Raw genomic sequence first — 18,501 nt, forward strand, 5'->3', positions numbered from 1 at the left:
GTAGATTCTGTAGAAATGCTGTTTGAAATGTGTTGGTAGTTGGAAAGAAAAGGTTTGTTTTATGACATATTCTCTTGTCGAAGATAATATTTAAAAATCCCTTTCCTATTTACTTTATTCATATCCTCTTCACTTCCACTCGGCTAGTCCTTTTTGTACCCCTCGCCATCTGCATAGAAAATACTTAGAACTTGGTCATTAAGAGGAAAAAAGTTTTCGAAAATCCATAAATTAAGCGTAATAAGTTTTTGGCATTATATAACTGGCGAAAAGGGGATCGGCGAAAGGTTCCCTATTTTCTGGAAATTTGCCAGTTTCTCTTCCCATTAGGTTTTATCCTTAAAGTTACTTTGCTGTCGAGGAGCCATGAGACTCGGATTTTATGGATCTCGCATATCGAGAGGAATGTGTTTTAGCCCCTCGTGGGAGAGATGGCTGCAATTTCAGTTCGAATTATATCGCCGAGATTTTTTGCGCGGCCCAAAGGGAAGGATTGGGTCACTCTGATCCAAAGATTTTTGTAACCAGCCTTTGCAGGAGAGATCTTTAAGCTAGAGGGGCTCTTTGGGGCCTTTTGATTCCGCCTGCATCGGGAGGAATTGATCGCTTTCAGCTTCAGAGTTTTATATTCGACTTTTACAAAAGATGTGCTGCTAGTTAGAAAGGCATCTCCGGGTGTTTATGCATGGTACAAAGACAGGATTGAGTCACTACGACCTATAGGGTTTTGTGAGTAACCTATTCAAGAGATATCACTGCAACTACAGGGCCTGTGGCCCTTTCACATTTCACAACAAAAGATGTCTTCTTCAGTCTAGAGGTTCCTGTAATGGGCCATGGTAAGAGGTAACCTTCAGGCTAGGGAGGTGGCCAGGTTTTTTCCTTTTCCTTCCACAAATCTTTATCCCCAAAAACTCTGGTACTCCAGATAAGGCTAAATAAATAAAAAAGACAAACTCATATATTTTTGAGGAACGTTGGCTGGTAATTTAATGAAATTTCATTAAATTAACATTGTTGCATTAAGGGGTATATTTCGATATCCCCGAACTCTTGGTGTTCCCATAGTACATCGCTAGAATGGTCAACATTGATATATCCTTGCATTTAAACCGCTGTAGATATCTCGGCCCGAAATGAGTGCTCTTCTAATATTTATGGCCTGATAATACACTTCGACGTCATGCCCAACAGCCTACTGGATTTCTTTTATGTTTATTCATATATTGATTTATTTATTTTTGCTAAAGACTCGTTATCCTTCCCATAGTTTGAGTCAGAGGTTGGGTATCCATAATAATAAATGTTCCCTTGTTCATCTGGAAAAGCTGATTTTCAAGCCAGACTCAAAACCCTCTCTTGTTCTCAGAGCCTTGGCTGTAAACGACATTTTCACGGATGGGTGAGAGAAGGCTGCCACTCGAACAGTAATGGAGGGAAAGGAAGGAACTGATGTGCAGTACGAGAGCCTGGTGCAAAAACAATTGCTATTTTTGTGACCACTCAAGGCCTTTATTTTTTAAGTACACACAGCTTTTCACTTATGGGCATTACCAAGCACGGAGAGTGTTGCAGTCACAATATGAAACAACAACTTTTAAAATTTCCAATATTTCTATATATAAATAACATATGGGAATTTATGTTTGAGGGAACTATAAGCGCTTGCATAAAAATGCGTTTACTTTTGGACAATATAAATAAAATAATACTCAAGGAATACTTGGTAAAAGTAAGAGTCAAGGTCACTCATTTAGTTTTCTGACACTTTTCTGTAGTTTGGGAATTGAAAGGATAATTCCCTACCTCTAGTTCTTGGTGTAGGTGACAATTCGTCCTTTTCATTAAAACTAACCAATAAAGCAAATCAATGTTGAAAATCAGGAGTGATGAACAGCTGCCAGTTACCCTTAGAAATATATTGTTAAAAGATAAGAAGAAGAATTACGAGTTCCCTCATCGTTCGTTCCAGTATAGACTAACAAAATGTGGTTTGTCATTCCTAGCAGGGTTTCGAGAACACGGATAAGTGAACCTTATCTCACGGGAATGGGTCTAGAGTGAAGTCCGATTTTTGTTCGAGCCGGTGATAGAGGCGTTCCTTTTACTTATCATCAGGAAAACTGTGGCGGTTAAGGTGTCTTCTCTTTCTCTCCCGTTACCTTTGATGCTCTTTGCCGTTGTCTTACCAGAATTCTTAGGAAGCAAAGAAATTAATATAGAGTTCGTCTAAAAGGGGCATTCTAAGCTGGATGCCAGACAGCCAAATGCCCTGTCTGGGATCTAGCTTCGGATAAGGGATTTAAGGTTACGCTTAGGTTCCATCCATATGGTTCATTAAATAATTTGCTACCACTTGGATACGTTTAGTTGGGTCTTCGAGCTTGGGGGAAGGGTGGTGGGATGGTCAGATGGGATGTTTGTCTTAGGTTAGGTTAGATGAATCAAAGTTAGGTTGGGATCCATCTTTATATATATTATGATTATATTTTTTATTCCCCCAACCCAAAAATGGGGTTCTTACCGAGTTATCTATAGTCTTTCGGTAGAAATAGATGTCAGATTCTATCAAATCGTGTAAGTAAACTGTCAGAAAGAGTATACATTTGTACTTGATTATAGGTTTAAATGTAACCTTTACTGAACCATCCTCGGATTCTTTGCCTTTGAACGAAACCAAAGATAGTCCCGTCGTATCCATACGGCCATTTGTTTGATCTTATCATGGGATTCAGTATATCTTTCTTGTTGGAAAATGGACTGGTACTTCTTGTCTTGTCTGTCTCTCAAGAGGATTGATCACATTAATCTTACCTATATTATTTCCTTTTTAGTTTAATTTTTATCACATTTAGTCTGTGTACAGTAATTTCTCTAAGAACTTTAATTTCTCTACTGTGTGTGCAGATAGAGCTTCTGACACTATGATAAGGAGCATTGTATAAGCTGCTGTAGATCGAGAAAATGTAAATGAGGTTTAAATCGACGTGGAAAGATACTAACCTGGAGAGTCATCCTAAATTTCATTCATCTTCAGACATTAGGCTTTTTCCTATTCTCATCTGTTTTTCTCGAGTCCGCCATTTTTCAGTGAAAAAGCTAGATTTGTCAGTGTAAAGGAGGATGTTTGTATGAGTTAATTTGTTGAAAATTTTCCTGCTACGTTAGTAAGTCTAGTTTGCCGTCCATTTCTGTTTCTATAGATAGAAAAATGTTTGTAGTGATAAAGGTTGTATCACACACACACACTATATATACATATATATATATATATATATATATATATATATATATATATATATATATATATATATATATATATATATATATATATATATATATATATATATAATTAATATACATACATACGCTCAAGCACGCGCACATATATTTGTGTGTGTGTGTGTGTGTGTGTGTGTGCGTATGTGATGCAATCTTTATCACTACAAACACTTTTGTATCTATAGAAACAGAAATGGACGGCAAACTAGATTTACTTACTGTGTGTGTGTATGATATATATATATATATATATATATATATATATATATATATATATATATATATATATATATATATATATATATTATATATATATATATATATATATATATATATATATATATATATATATAATGTATGTATGCAGTATGTACAGAATGATTTGCAGATGAAAATAGCCATATGAGTGTACCCGTAAAAGAGAAAAGAAGGAACCGAACGTATTTAGAGCTGTTTTGGATGAAGCGATTGACGTCGAATGAATGAATTTCATAGTAACATTTAAATGGAGAGAGAGATTTGTACTCTTCAAATCAGAGTACGTATGCACCTGTTCTCGGCGTCACATGTGGGTACAGTCTGCTAGTATAATGTAACTGGTAACTCACGTGATGTTAGACATGGTGCTTTTGCGTGATTGTCTTCTGTCGGCAGTTATTTAATCCTTTTAATCGCCAATCCTTTGGACTCGCGTGCGCCATTGTTTCTTGAAATCAGTCAGAGAAAACGCGTGATTCGACGGATGGGCCTTGTTAAAAAATACCTAATCGAGCCGAAATTCTTCTTAATTACAAATTTTCTGTAATTTATGAAGACCGTCAAGGAATGATACAGCACAATCTACGAATTCTGCGCTTTTAATTTTCGGTCCTGCAACATTCTCGACGTCAACATTTGTCTTTAATATTTTAAAAGTATGTAATCCTGGGGTCCTTTGCAAAGTCTTTTCGGTTATCGGTTTCTCTATCTATACAAACTATTTTTTTATTCTTTTATATATTCAAATAAGTGGGTCTTTCCCCTCGAAGGGAGGCTGTAGAAAGAAATATTTTTAGGCAAACCGTTTGGGATGAGGTCACTACCCCTACGCACTTCACAAGCCTGGTTTCAGCACAGCGAAGCTGTCTTAATCACGAGGGGTATGTACTCTTAAATCGGAGGACACACTGAAAGGAGCGCTACCGGTATGGGGTAAGATTATAGAATTCCAAATCGCTAGGACGAAGGAGGGAATGGCTTAGAAAGTGTGGATAGATGATAAGGAAGAGGTATTGGAAAGGAAAGTAACGCAAATGACGCCGTTAATGTCTGGTGCTATATGTAACTGCAGATCAAACTTTTGCGGTTTTGTGTGTGAAGTGAATGATGCTATATAATGTGAAGTGAGTGATGCTATAGAAGGTTTCTGCACGAGAGTTTGTCTAAGATACATATTTATTGTTCACTGGAAGCACCAGCTGTTAAGGAAAATGAGAGGGCACCGGAGAAATTCAGTCCCATCCGGAATTTGATTGTTTGAAGCAATTCCTTGTTAGATATCAAAGGTTCTGATTGGTCGACACCATCATTCTTCAATGTAGCCGCGGTGATGTTGAAGTTAAATGGGTTTATGCAGAGTGAGAATCTGCTAAAATGCTTACTTTTTCACGGATCTAGTGCAAGAAGGCAACAAGGAATCTAAATAATCGAAAATCATAATGATTGAATCCAGCTGTGTAGATATTCAAATTAAATTGCTTTCTTTGAACAGTATAAACCCAAATTTTATTATGGATTCCGATTAGCCGAAAAAAATCACGTTAATACTAATCTCGTCAGTTAGCTTTACAAAAACCCATATATGATACTGGGGATATTTCGTATTTACACTTTAAAAAGAAATGACACATTTTAAGAAAATGAAAGCTTGACGTACGGCCAAAAAAAAGATAATAAATAAATAAATAAATAAATAAATAAATAAATAAATAAATAAAGATAATTAAAGGTTCCCTTCCACGCGAGAGAGAGTATAGTGCTTAAATTTCTGCATAGCTCTTTAACAGGGATTTTAGATCTCCTTAGGGACTCGAGTCGAGGAATTGAATTTTTTTGAGTACTGTGATCGCTTCACGTTTTACATTGAGACTATTTAAAAGCTTACAATGGTAGTCGTTGCATACTAAAGACAAATTTAAAAATGGTGTGTTGCACATATTTTTGGAAGTGGCCGCAATGAGATATGAGCTTTTGCGGCCTATGCTGTTGGCACTTGTTAAATTTCCCGTAAATTTGGTCTAACAGATTGTTAAAACTTGTACTATTTTATATTTTAATTACTACAGTTATTGGTAAATTTTGTTGTGCTTTTTGCTCGTTACTACTGCTCGTTAGATTTTTTAGCCTAACTTTCATCAGTTTCGTGTCTTCCATGCCCAGGTCTCAGATCCATAATACTGGAGAATTAGACGGTCAGGGTTATTTTTTAAATATTTATCTTTTTATATATTTAGGGGGGTTAGAGGAATGTGTACTAACTACCGGTAAATATGTATAAAATTTCTGTTATTTCTATAAAAACAACTTTAACGGGAGCTTTTAACTGCATTAATCATTATTGATGTCGGTGGAACTGCAAATTTGACCGCAGACTTTTCTAATTGAGAGAACTCGGCTGTTTTGCAAAAACACACACATTATATATATATATATATATATATATATATATATATATATATATATATATATATATGTGTTGTGTGCATATATATATATATATATATATATATATATATATACATATATATATATACTATATATGTGTGTGTGTGTGTGTGTGTATGTATGTATGTATGTATGTATGTATGTATGTCAGTAGCATGTGTCAATAAATGCAGCTGAGGTTATAGCCTTCTTTTATTATTATAGTAGCCTTAGTTATATACATAGAATACGCACACACACAAATACATACATATATATATATTTCCATGCATACATAAATGCATACATGCTCACGCATTTACATACATATGAATAAACTTTCCGCTTTGAACTCAATTTAAATAAGACATATGACTTATTAGAAAGCACATTCATTTGAATGCTTGACGCTTAATTATCAAGAAAGTGATTTCACGAACAACCAGAATAGAGAACTTCAAGCTGAGGTAATTTGCGACACGGGTCTTTTAATGTTAAATGATAATAATAACTGCGGAGTAGTGAGTGGATGGAAATTCACATAAATTCTATGTGCTTCATAATTTTACAACCTTACTAACTAAGACTTGTAAATATGTGGAGAAAGGATGAACCTATTTTCCCCCCTTTTTTTATATAGCTCCCTTGTTATACAGTGTAATTGTTGAAGAGATTCTCCTTAGAATTGTCGCTCATTTGGTTAAATTGATTAAATAGCTGTTTTAATAGTATTCTGTATAAAAGAATTAATTTGACCTTGTGATGTCATTAGTTCGTCAACAGTGCCACTGATATTGGTGATCACTTAGACTTCCCATCAAGTCACGAATACTGAAGAACTGTAACAATCTCTCTCTCTCTCTCTCTCTCTCTCTCTCTCTGACTTCCCATCAAGTCACGATTACTGAAGACCTGTAACAATCTCTCTCTCTCTCTCTCTCTCTCTCTCTCTCTCTCTCTCTCTCTCTCAGATTATCTTTATCGAATGCTGAATCAGAGACGATACTATAGGTAGATCGGAGGTTTGCAGATGACCGAATGAAGGCCCCTTTCGGGATACTATTTCTAGGCAGCAGACAAGAAAGCTTCGTCATTTGGCTTGTGACCCGAATGCATAATACGGTGACCCTTCCCGTGGAAACCCTAAGATACGCAGTTCGGGATTGTGTGGAGAATACTTTACTCCACTTGTAGATGTTCTGATTCTTCTTCTTTTTTTCTTTCTTTTTTGCGTAATTGCAAGTCAAGAAAGTAGCGATGTTTAAAAAAATGCTTGAGATTTATACCAGTCTTTTTTTCTCTCTCTTTTTTTCAAAGACAAACAAAATGTTTATGTCGGAAAGACAGTAGTTGCTGAGTGTGGCAGATTTGACGACCACTCAGTCTCTTTTATGGACAAAGATAATGCCAGGCCGTTCATTGTAAGCCGGACCCTATTTTATCCAAAGCATCAAGCAAAGAAAGATATGCCATGATGTTGCTATCTTGTATTCATCCTCATTTAATCATGGAAGTTTTAGGACGGTTTTACCAAAATATAAACCTGAAATATTGTCATGGTAATGCATTAGAATTATTTGTGCAGTTAACCAGTTTTACTAATAAGTTGTGGGTGTGGTTATATGATTATATATATACATTATATATATATATATATATATATATATATATATATATATGTATGTGATGTATGTATGTATGTAGTATGTATGTATCTATGTATGCATGTATGTGTATGTATATATATATATATATATATATATATATATATATATATATATATATATATATATACATAAATACTGTATTTCCCGTTTTGCTGCTGTGTCAAGTATAAACTCCTTTTCATAAAATATCTATATCAGCAGTAATAATATGCATTGTAGCACTATTATTAAATTCTTGAGTTTAAAATCCTACTAGATATAATTATTATTGAAATTATTCTTGTGCATATGTGACTGCCTTCACACGCATCCTTAGAGACAGACCAGTGTCCTTGTATATTCTGGCAACATGAAAAAAAAAACCTTCAATTTTTTCAGGACCAAGTTGATTGATTATTAAAAATGACTGTTTTATGAATGCATTCTGAAATATTTGTCTGATTGTTGATGTATTAAAAGTTTCATGAACTTCTCGCATGAAGAAGAATTATTACGTACTGACAAAGATTACCTATGATCCTGTATCAACAATATCTTATAAAGGCATTGTATTTTATTAAATGTAAATTAGAATGCTAAATCTGTTGTTGTTTATAAAGCCGGAATCTCGAAAGCATGGGGTTATGTTCTATTGAATCAGCATAGCAATATATTGAAATATCTACTAACATATCAAATATACTAGTATTTTTATCAGGATGAAAACGTAGAACAACTGTAATGATATTTATGAACTTTTGAATTTGGCTTTGTCATTTTAGACCACTTGCCGCTCTTGAACATCCTCCTCTCCTCAGCAAGGAGGCTTAGCTGTCTTTGGCTAAATTATATTTCGGTCGCTATTGCCTTGATCTTGACGAGCAACTACCTTCTCTCCAAAGGCGATCGTGTAACACTTGACGGACAACTGCATCCCGCAATAACTTGAAGAATTTCACTCGGCATGGCAACTCATTCTCTTTACTTCCAAGCATTGGAGTCCTATCACTGGTTTGACGTATCCATATTCATACATCTATCAGCTTCTTATGATTCGGGTCTCTTCCTTCCCTCGAGATTTGACAGAAGCTCCACTTTTCAAGAGACGGCATTCTCTTGCCTATCCAGTGGCCTTTACGGTACAAAAAATATATTAAATTTTAATGAGCACTGAACATTGTTTAAATATCTGGATGGACGCCAGACTTCACTTCAAAGTTCTGGTTTTTCGAGGGGCAATAGAACCCTTTTTTTTACCGCATCAACGTCAGTTTTACTCAGTTTGCCTAAAGAAATTGATGTTTACATTTAACAATATATCTGTCCGGAGTAAGTTTCTCGACTGATATGAGCGAGCATCGATTTTCCGAAGATGAATGTAACTGTGTTGGTTAGACATTTAGTGAATGATTTGCAGTAGACTACTTGTCGCCGTCTCCGACCCCATTTCTACATCTTTCTCTGAAGAAAACCGTCTTTCAAAAACGGCTGTCCCTTTGAAGATGGCGATGTTCTTTTCGCTGCTGCTTCTAGTAACGGAGCCAGTGAAAGAGCTTTGGGAGTTGAAGACGTACTTGTTGTCATTGTTGTTGTTTCTGCAAATGGAAAGAGTAAAAGAGCTCTACGGGTTGATGACGTATATGTTGCTGTTGTTGTTACTAGCTGTAGGACTCGTCAAATAGATTTGGGATTTGATGACGTATTTTGTTTTTGCTATTGTTACTTTTCACTGTCTCTCCGTGTGTGTGTGTGTGTGTGTGTGTCTGTGTGTGCAACTGTGCAATCCATGTATGACACTGAACTGGAGGGGAAAGGTATTTTACGGGCATGTTTTCATAAATATCCAGATTGCCTGTATTGATCTTAGCAGTGAATTTTCCACCTAGTAATGAGTCGACTGTTGTGGATTGAGAAAGAAAGAAAAGGAGGTCGAAAAGTGAAATAATTAGGGACATGGAGTGTTTAGTACCCCATGGAAACTGAACATTCATATAATTTAAAAAGGGAAGGGTACTCACCAGGTTGGACCATTCATCTCTCTCTCTCTCTCTCTCTCTCTCTCTCTCTCTCTCTCTCTCTCTCTCTCTCTGAATGGTTAAATTAGGGAATTTAACTCTGAATGGTTACATTAGGGAATTTAAAGTAATCCTCACAACTGACATTTAGTTTTGAATAATAATACTAATGCTAACTTACACACGACAGTTATTATGTTTTATCCTGAGTAAGTTTTAGCCACATCTTATTTATTTTTGAGCAAATAAGTCCGGATTGAATTTGTGTGTTTTTTTATCGTAATTTGTAGCTGATATTTCGTTATGTAGTCAGGTATTATATATTTTAGCTTGTTACCATTTGTGCTTGTGATAAAGCAAAGTTGGTTGTGGTTCCTGTGACCTTCATCTTTTATTGGACTTAAAGGTTTTTGATATGCTTAAGATTTTTTTACAAAAGTATTAGATGTAGGTCTGAAGAGAAGACAAACACTATATTCCAAACCATAATGTTCTTGATATATCGTAGAACTTAGTAGTATTTGCTGTTTAGAACTTTTTGTGTTGACTATTACTCCTTTTGTTGAACTTTTGCTTGAAAAGAAGGGAGACAAAAAGTGAAGCGTCCGTGGTTGCGCCGCCCAGCCACTGGGAGGATGTGTGTGTGTGTGTGTGTATGTGTGTGTGTCTGTGCGCTGAAGTTGAAGTTGTTTTATGGTGGCGAAACTTGTAAGATTTTGGCGACGGAACGGAGCCTCTTGAAGCCCTTGGTGAGAAGGATGGACGGTGGTGCATACACTAGGAGTGGGATGCGTACAAGCCCTACATGTATTTCGACGTCCAAGAGTGTCCAAGGCCGAAAAATGGTGCTGGTGTACTCGGGACACGGAATGGCATGTTGCAAAGGAGAGGGGAAGAAGGCCGAGGGGAGGTGGACTGAGGGGACGAGCTGAAACGGGTGGGTTTTTAGGGGCAGTTGGGAGGAAGGGTGGGTCTCTATCTGTGCCAGCTCTCACTTGGTCTTGGACTCTCGCACCACGCAGGTGCTACGCTCGCTGCTGACTCTTTACAGAAAAACACGCAGATAACACGCCTCCTCCTCCTTCGCTTGGGTCACTCATTTCACAACAGACAAAACCATCACAATACAGCTCACCACACACCCTTTCGTCATGGAGTCGCTGGAATTCCAAACGCGGCAATATGCGCGTGCGTATGAAGATGTGATTTGAATGAGCGGTGTTTTGCGACCACCAACTTCTAAAAATGAGAAAGAAAAAGTGATTAAAAGTAAGATGCCTCCCTGATCTTGTTTGTACATAGTATTGTGAACTAAGTTGCGAAGTAACGGGTTGGGTGATCAGCTTGAAAAGAAAGTATCTATGAGTTAAACAATTTTCGAGCTTTCAGTTTTTCTTTGTTAATCAATTTGTCAGTTGCCGTGAAAAGACGGTCTTATCGTTACAGGGAGATCTGAAGCTATGGCTATGAGTACAGAACGGTGGTAGAAGATAATTGTCGGATTACGAATGCTGCGCGTAAATGTATGGACTTCAACGCAATGTGCCATTTGTACAACAGCGTTTAGGAAATGGTTCTGAAAGTAAGGTATCACTAAAGAAAAAGAATGAAAGGAAATTGAATATGAGAAAATTTCGTTTTTTCTGGCAATAACGCGCTTAGAGATACAGAGTAATAGTTGGCGTGTGATTTTTCTTGGAAAAATTGTAGTAGTGGGCCGTGATGAGCCAATACCACGACTGATATCAGACGAGAACTACTACTGTGCTGAGTATTCGGAGGTGGCCTCCTTGGCATCGATTACCACCTAACCGGAGCTAATGTGGATGTATGCTTTGAATAAAGAAGAATCGATAATGAAGGCGAGCATGGCTATGAAGGGCGTTTTGCCTAATCTGATGCTATGTGGATGGACAGCTTCCTAATTGATAACCGGCCGTGAGCAGTTAGGAGAGCAGTTATCCCATGCCCACGAAGATTACTGTTGCACTGAGTGAAAAGGGAGAAAAGGAATAAAGTATTTGTAATTAACAACCCAAGGCAGTTCTACACGCTTGAGGTCATATCGATCGGCATAAAAAAAAAACAGAACAGAAAAGAAAATAGTGTAGCATAAACTTCAGCGTGCTTCACGTTTATTTGTATGATGAAAAGTTGGATTGATTCATTCAAGCATGCACTCACTCTCTTTTCATTCCTTGCAGGAGGACACCGAAAACTTGACTGAATTAAGTGTAATAATAAATTTTAGCAATCAGATATACCAGTATAGTTTCTGTAATTATATAATATATATATATATATATATATATATATATATATATATATATATATTATATACACGTGTATGTCTTGTTTGTATGTATGTATTGTATATGTGTGCGCACGTACATGGAGTGCCTCATGAATGAACGAGTGGTCCCAAATTTGTTTTTACCAATTCCATAGAACGCATGTTTATCATTTCTGTGTCGTGTTTCTAGCATCGATCTTGTATTTTCCCTTTGACATTTAAAAGTAACTTTTCTCCACTGATAAATGAAGCCGCGTGCGTTCACATTCAAAATTGGTTTCATGATTATATTTTTACGATGCGTCTTGCCTTTGGTATGCAGCCTTGCTGTACAGATTTCCGAAGATGCTTTGCCCTTCTTTGAGATTAAAGGTTCAAGAGTTGATGTTGGCAACTCCGAGGCCACCATGTGTTCATTTAAAATTGGTTTCAAGAGGAATTTTTTTCAGTCTCGCTGAAAATGTTCAGATATCCAGTTTATACCAAAATAGATATCGCACTTTGTGTTTGTGTGTGTGTGTGTGTGTGTGTGTGTGTGTTGTGCATTTTGGCTAATGAATACTACATATACGTATATGTTTGGGCGTGAGCGGACGCCTATGAATTGAAGATGCACTTGAGATCCTTATTCATTTAGAATTGATGACACCCCTCTCAAACAACACGAGGTAGATTGGGATTTAAATACATGATAAATTAGGAGGAAACTATTTAAGCAGACATCTTTTGAATCTGAGATTTAAAGGCTGTGTTACATGAGGCCTTGCCTGAAGACAAGTGAGTTTAGTCGGGTAACCGCTATTCCACTGACCTAGAAAACTTCATGTCGTGTTGCAAGGCGGAAGATGGTATTGTGGATATGTTCCATTTGGGCGAGAGGTTAAGTATTTTTCTTTCCTTTGATGTTAAAGGCTTTCTGTCCTGAAAGATGCAGCTGATTGGGTAAATCGTGGTGCATCTGCATAAAAAGTGCTATTGTTATTTAGTATTGATTCATACAGGTTGCTAAGCAGATAACTTAACATGTAATGGGTTTCCTTACAGCCCCGCAACATGAAGTTTGAATATACTAAGGACTGCCGTAGTTTCCATTTTTGCTAACTCAGCGTACTTTCTAGTAATGTTTCTATTGGTCGTCTTTGAACGATGTTCAAAATTAGCTTTAGCTCTCTCAAGGGGTACCTGGCTCTCCAGTTAGGAAGACTAGTTCACACAAAGGGAAGAGGACACCCAGAGAGTGTCAGTTGAATAAAATCCTAGTTACAATTTTGGTAATTTGGTCAACCTAATCTCAGTTGATCAGTGGTATTTTGATGAGTAATAGACGACTAACAGCCTAAGTTGCAACAGCAGGAGGCTTGCCCAAAGAACCCAGTACAGAAAGAAAAATGCAAAAACAATAAACTACATAAGAGAAATGGCGAATGAAAACCAATAATAATAAACAAACTGCGAATTGAAACTCATGCTCTTGCTCAACAAAGATGCACTGGCACTTGGTTTGAACTTCTGAAGGTCCAACGATCCAACTACATAACTAAGGATACCATACGATGATGTGGTGACAGCTAGCTAGCACTGAACCTCATAAAAGAAAACTCAGAAATTTAGAATAAAGGGCATTCCTTTTAATATGTGGTTGTGATTGGTATAGTCTATGAAGATATGACTGCCAAGAATTTTATTACCAAAGATTAATATTAAGATCTGGAATAAGAAAAGAGAGACAACTTAAGATTTTGCCCAACAGATGCGAGTCAGCTCATGAGGACCTAAAGATACGGACTGTTTTCAAAACATAACAGAATAAAGGAATAAAATCATATCCCCAGGATAAATAGGTCTCCGAAATCTTGGCAGACCATATATCGAATTTTTGCGCATTTGAAGAAAATGGGTCGGATGAATCTCTCAAAATGGAATTTGCATTAAGGAGACTTAGAATTCTAATCGAATTGTTTGTAGTGAAAGAATCCCTCGCAGTGTAAAGATATGGGGGATGACAACCACAGTCTAAGACGTACTAAAACTTATACTCGAGCTTGATTTGGGTTGAGCTGTATCCTCTGAGTATCGTATGCAGCATGCACTAAATTTAACCAAATCTCTGTCAAGAGATTCAGCAACCACAGTCTGTCTATACCCAGGAGATGGGATAGTTAGAAATAGTCGCATCATCTTAAAAACAACACTTTTTTTCAAGAGTAAATCCGTTTCCTGCATTTTTGAAAGGAATAGTAGTGGAAATATCACAGCCATGCGAAACACTAATTTTTTACTTAAATCTTTATTCACGATTTTTCATGCTACTTAGAGGACTGAATATGAAGACCCCTGAAGGAGTAAATAATCTTACCATCTTACCGCTCATTTTGGTATCGAAAAATTTATTTACTCACGCAAATATTTTTATGGTCAGAAGGACTGATGAGGTAAATAGCTAAAATGCCCTTGGGAGCTGTTTGATAATTGGTATACAAATTAAAGAAGAATAATGCGGTTGATGACTTTTAAATTGATAGGAAATGACACAGAGAAATTAATTCGAAACTGACTGAGCGAAAAAGTGGGCAGAGTGAATAATGCATCGTTTTGTTTGTGCGTACTTGCTTCTTCAAGGTCCGCGAAAGAAACCATTCTTAGCTACTATAATGGCACTTGAATCTGTACTGCTCTTCATGTAGTCAATAAGACTTTCTCTCTCTCTCTCTCTCTCTCTCTCTCTCTCTCTCTCTCTCTCTCTCTCTCTCTCTCTCTCGTGTGTCTCAGATGCCCTCGACGCTTATTATACCGACCATTTGCTGCATATCCATTATCGTTTCATACGTTTCATTGACTTTCAATTAGGATTTTCATTTTTTTCTGAGCTATATCTTCTTTTTTATTCCTCTCTACGTATTTTGGGGACTCCTTGTAGTTCAGGAAATATAGCTAGTGTATTGCGTAACATGAAAATGATTTGCTTTGAATTCGCAATTTTGAGAGAGTGAACTGTCCGGTCATGATTGTGTATACTGATGATATTCAGTTTTGCATCACATTCCGTGTATTCCTTGTTTTAATATATAGGAAGACAAATTTCTATGGGTGAAATTAAGAAATTTCAAACTTTTCCCCCGAATCACAGTCTCAAAATAAATTACTAATAAGTTAGGTTTTTATCTAGTCCTTCTTTCTCTTGGAATATATTTGATTATAAATGTGTTCCAGTCTCATTCATCCACCCTATTGCTTCCATATAGTTGTATTTATTCAATCTTTCCTCATAAATTATTGCGGGGTTAGTTTTTCAAATCGACTCCTCTATTATCGCCAGGAAAAGAGATGACTTACAGACTTTATGTATTCTATACAGATAGAACATGAGAGATTCATGGCAACCTTCTCAATTCTTGCTACATAAGTTGTTATGAGTTAGGTTCTTATACAGAATTACTTCATTCGGTGCCGCTAAATTATTTTCTGGTGAGATTCCCTTGCCAGACTTCATTTTGGAATAAAGAATAGTTTTAGAATTAGATTCTGAAGCTCCCTTCACTGTATTTTGATAAATCATTGAATGATTCGATTCTGTTATTAACTTCCTAATTTCTGGCCACATAATGAGTTAAAAGATAAGAACCGTTTAGAAACTGTCTTCAGTCTAGCCAAAGAAATCGCTGTAGCATTAGATTCTTTGGTGAACAATGAAATTTTACTGCCAGGGTCTGGGTATAGAACAGATTACTTCATAAATTTCAGGCCTTCTTTGGTATTTGCTTTATTTTTTCTGGCTAGAGAATTTTTATTGGAATGAATTATCAAAAATTCTTTCATCATAGATTTTAATAGTATTAGTACTAGATTCTCACACGAACTTTTTTAATTCTGGCTCCAGAAATTGTTACAGTATTAGATTTCTAATGTTGATGTATACTTTTGATGCCATGTTTCTAGATATAACGAATTAAGTAATACTGCCTGAAACTCGGAATTCCACACACTCATGCAAATAACAGATTTGACATTTAAAAACTGGAATTTTATGATCAACGGTTAGTTTTCATACCTTGTTGCGTCGGTAACACCCACTGGAAATTTAAGTTCTGTTAAATCTTTTTATATATCAAAGTAATACATTTTAGTAGCCTTCGAATCATACGAGCGAATCGACCTGGCAATGTAAAACCTCCGAACATATATAGCTGAAAAAAGCAGAATGAAAATAATATAGACATTTATAGGTCTTAAGTATGTGGAGGTTGTCAAGCAGTCATTTTGTGCTCATTATAGCTTCGAAAAAGAGGCATGAAAGAAACGAATGAAAGAAGCAGAACCGAGACGGACGTAAAACACCTCATGCACCAGATGTCTTCCTTTCTTCAGCTAGGCAAAATGAGCTCCATTTGCCCTCTTTTTTTTGCCTAATCTTGAACACATGTTCCCTTGTGGCTCTGTGCCCGTATTTGACTTCATACGTTTTCTTCTTCATTCCTTGATTTTAGTTATTGTTCAAACATTGTTTTCTTTGATCAATGTTTCAGAGAACCAAGAAGTATATATATATATATATATATATATATTATATATATATATATATATATATATATATATATATATATATATATATATATATGTCGGTATATCAATTTTAAGACTGCTGAAAAAAACAAACAAGCTGCTCTCGTGTTGTTTACTAGTCAGACAAACAGGTTTTAAACTAGGAGGTATAGCCTTCAAGCAAGTGCATATTTATACATATTTATTAATATTATGCAGAGGATGAAACCTATTCATATGAAACAAGCCTACAGAGGTCATTGACTTGAAATTAAGCCTTATCTATCTATCTATCTATCTATCTATATATATAATATATATTTATTTTAATATATATATATTTATTTATATACATACTGTATATATATATATATATATATATATATATATATATATATATTATATATATATATATATAATGCATGTATGAATGAAACCCTTTCTGATATCAGCAATTTAGACATTATTTTAGCTGTTAAGATCGCGTTGTCGAGGTCTGAGGATTAGGGAAGGGCAGAGAACCTTGAAAAGAAAAATTCGAGGAATACTTTTTAAAGTGCATCAGCTCGACATTTCGGAGATCGATTACAAAGCTGCTGGAAGTTTACCACTGGATTCTTATTCATATTGTCAATATTTTTATGACCTCTGCAAGGAATCTCACGTTACAACGAAGTGGGACGATAAAACACCATATAGGCTTTACTGGGACGTATATCATTAGATTTGGTCAATGGAAATGTGCAGTGTTCAGCGATAGTGTTTCTCTCTCTCTCTCTCTCTCTCTCCTCTCTCTCTCTCTCTCTCTCCATCGGGTAAACTATGGGCCCCTTTTCCTGTCCACGTTTTCGTGACTTACCAGTATTTTTAACAGATATGCCTACAGCTGCTTTCTTATTCCTTCAAATCATCTTTAGATATGGACTAAAAGACTGGCATTAAGTTGAACTACAGTTGGCCTTCCAACTGGGGGGGGGGGGGGGGGGTAGTGTTTATTCAGTCATCGAACTTGTTTCCTTCGATGGTCATCTTGAAATCCGGTCTGAACCGTTATCATTGATAAGTGTCACAATTCCTTCGTCGTGCCATTAGTTATTTTTTGTAATCAAAACGTCACGCAAGCCGCCAAATTGCAAAAGAATGTGGAAAAAAGAAACGTAATAGGGATAATGAACATAGAAATGTTGTGAAGAAGAGATAATCTCGTGTATCATTTTTATCACCATGTATATCTTATGTTAGAAGAACAGGTCACCTAAGAAAGTTATCTGTTTTTCTAAATAAAGATGATGAAGCAGAAAAGTGATCTTCGAGGCAAATGGACAGGAAGAGAAAAGGGTTATTCAAAAAGCATAAAAGCGAGATTTAAGTACCACTGGAATCGTTGGTAGAAGGGAAAACTAGACTAGAAAAATCGTCATTCAAAAAGGTGCCTGGTGCTGACACAGGGCCTTTTAATTCGGGATTTCATTCTTTCTCCGAGATTAAAGTGAATTAATCTTTAATAGAATATCTTAGGTCACTTCTTTGGAATTCTCGAAGTAATGAGCAACTACGTAAAATGAAAGATAAATTGACGATTATCAAGATATTTCAGGGATCTCGTCAGTCAGTAAATGGTTGCGCGCCTCCATCCCATCGCTGAGTGGCCTTTGGAAGGGAATGCGAGTTCCGTGTCACGGCAAAAAATCTCATCAGGGTCGTCCTCCTGTCTAGAGGAAACGTGGATGGTGGATGGGGCCAAAGTGGATGGGGCCAACGGACGCTTTGTTTGGGGAGGTTGGCTCATGTGGAGGAGAATGGGGTGGGGGTGGCGGGGGGAGTTTGGGGCTTCTGGGCGAGAGGTCCTGATTGTGGATGGTTAATCCTCCATTGGGCCTGTGCATTTCAACTGCAGTGGAATTTTTTTCTTTTTTTATCCAGTGGTTGCCATTTGTACTTTTAAACGCATTCATTGAGCAGTTGCACATAAAGTGAAGCTGATTTCATCGGTATCTAAAGTCATGCAGCTTTCGCGTTTGCCTGTGTTTCGCATTGATCTAAC

The 18,501-nt window shown here is 36.5% G+C and overlaps 1 protein-coding gene across 5 annotated transcripts in view; it reads left to right on the forward strand.

Moving 5' to 3' along the window:
* The window catches only part of LOC135217790 (potassium voltage-gated channel protein Shaker-like), a 693,892-nt gene that overhangs the window by 139,416 nt on the left and 535,975 nt on the right, over positions 1 to 18,501 (forward strand). Inside the window, exon 1 of one of the 5 annotated variants that reach the window (XM_064253825.1) lies at positions 10,649 to 10,894. The exons of the other annotated variants lie outside the window; for them this stretch is intronic. The gene's annotated coding sequence lies outside the window, so the exon portion shown is untranslated. Of the gene's footprint in view, positions 1 to 10,648; positions 10,895 to 18,501 lie in introns of those variants that run through there. 5 annotated transcript variants of the gene reach the window in all.

This window comes from Macrobrachium nipponense, chromosome 7 (genome assembly GCF_015104395.2).
Source record: "Macrobrachium nipponense isolate FS-2020 chromosome 7, ASM1510439v2, whole genome shotgun sequence".
Taxonomy (NCBI): Eukaryota; Metazoa; Arthropoda; class Malacostraca; order Decapoda; family Palaemonidae; genus Macrobrachium; species Macrobrachium nipponense.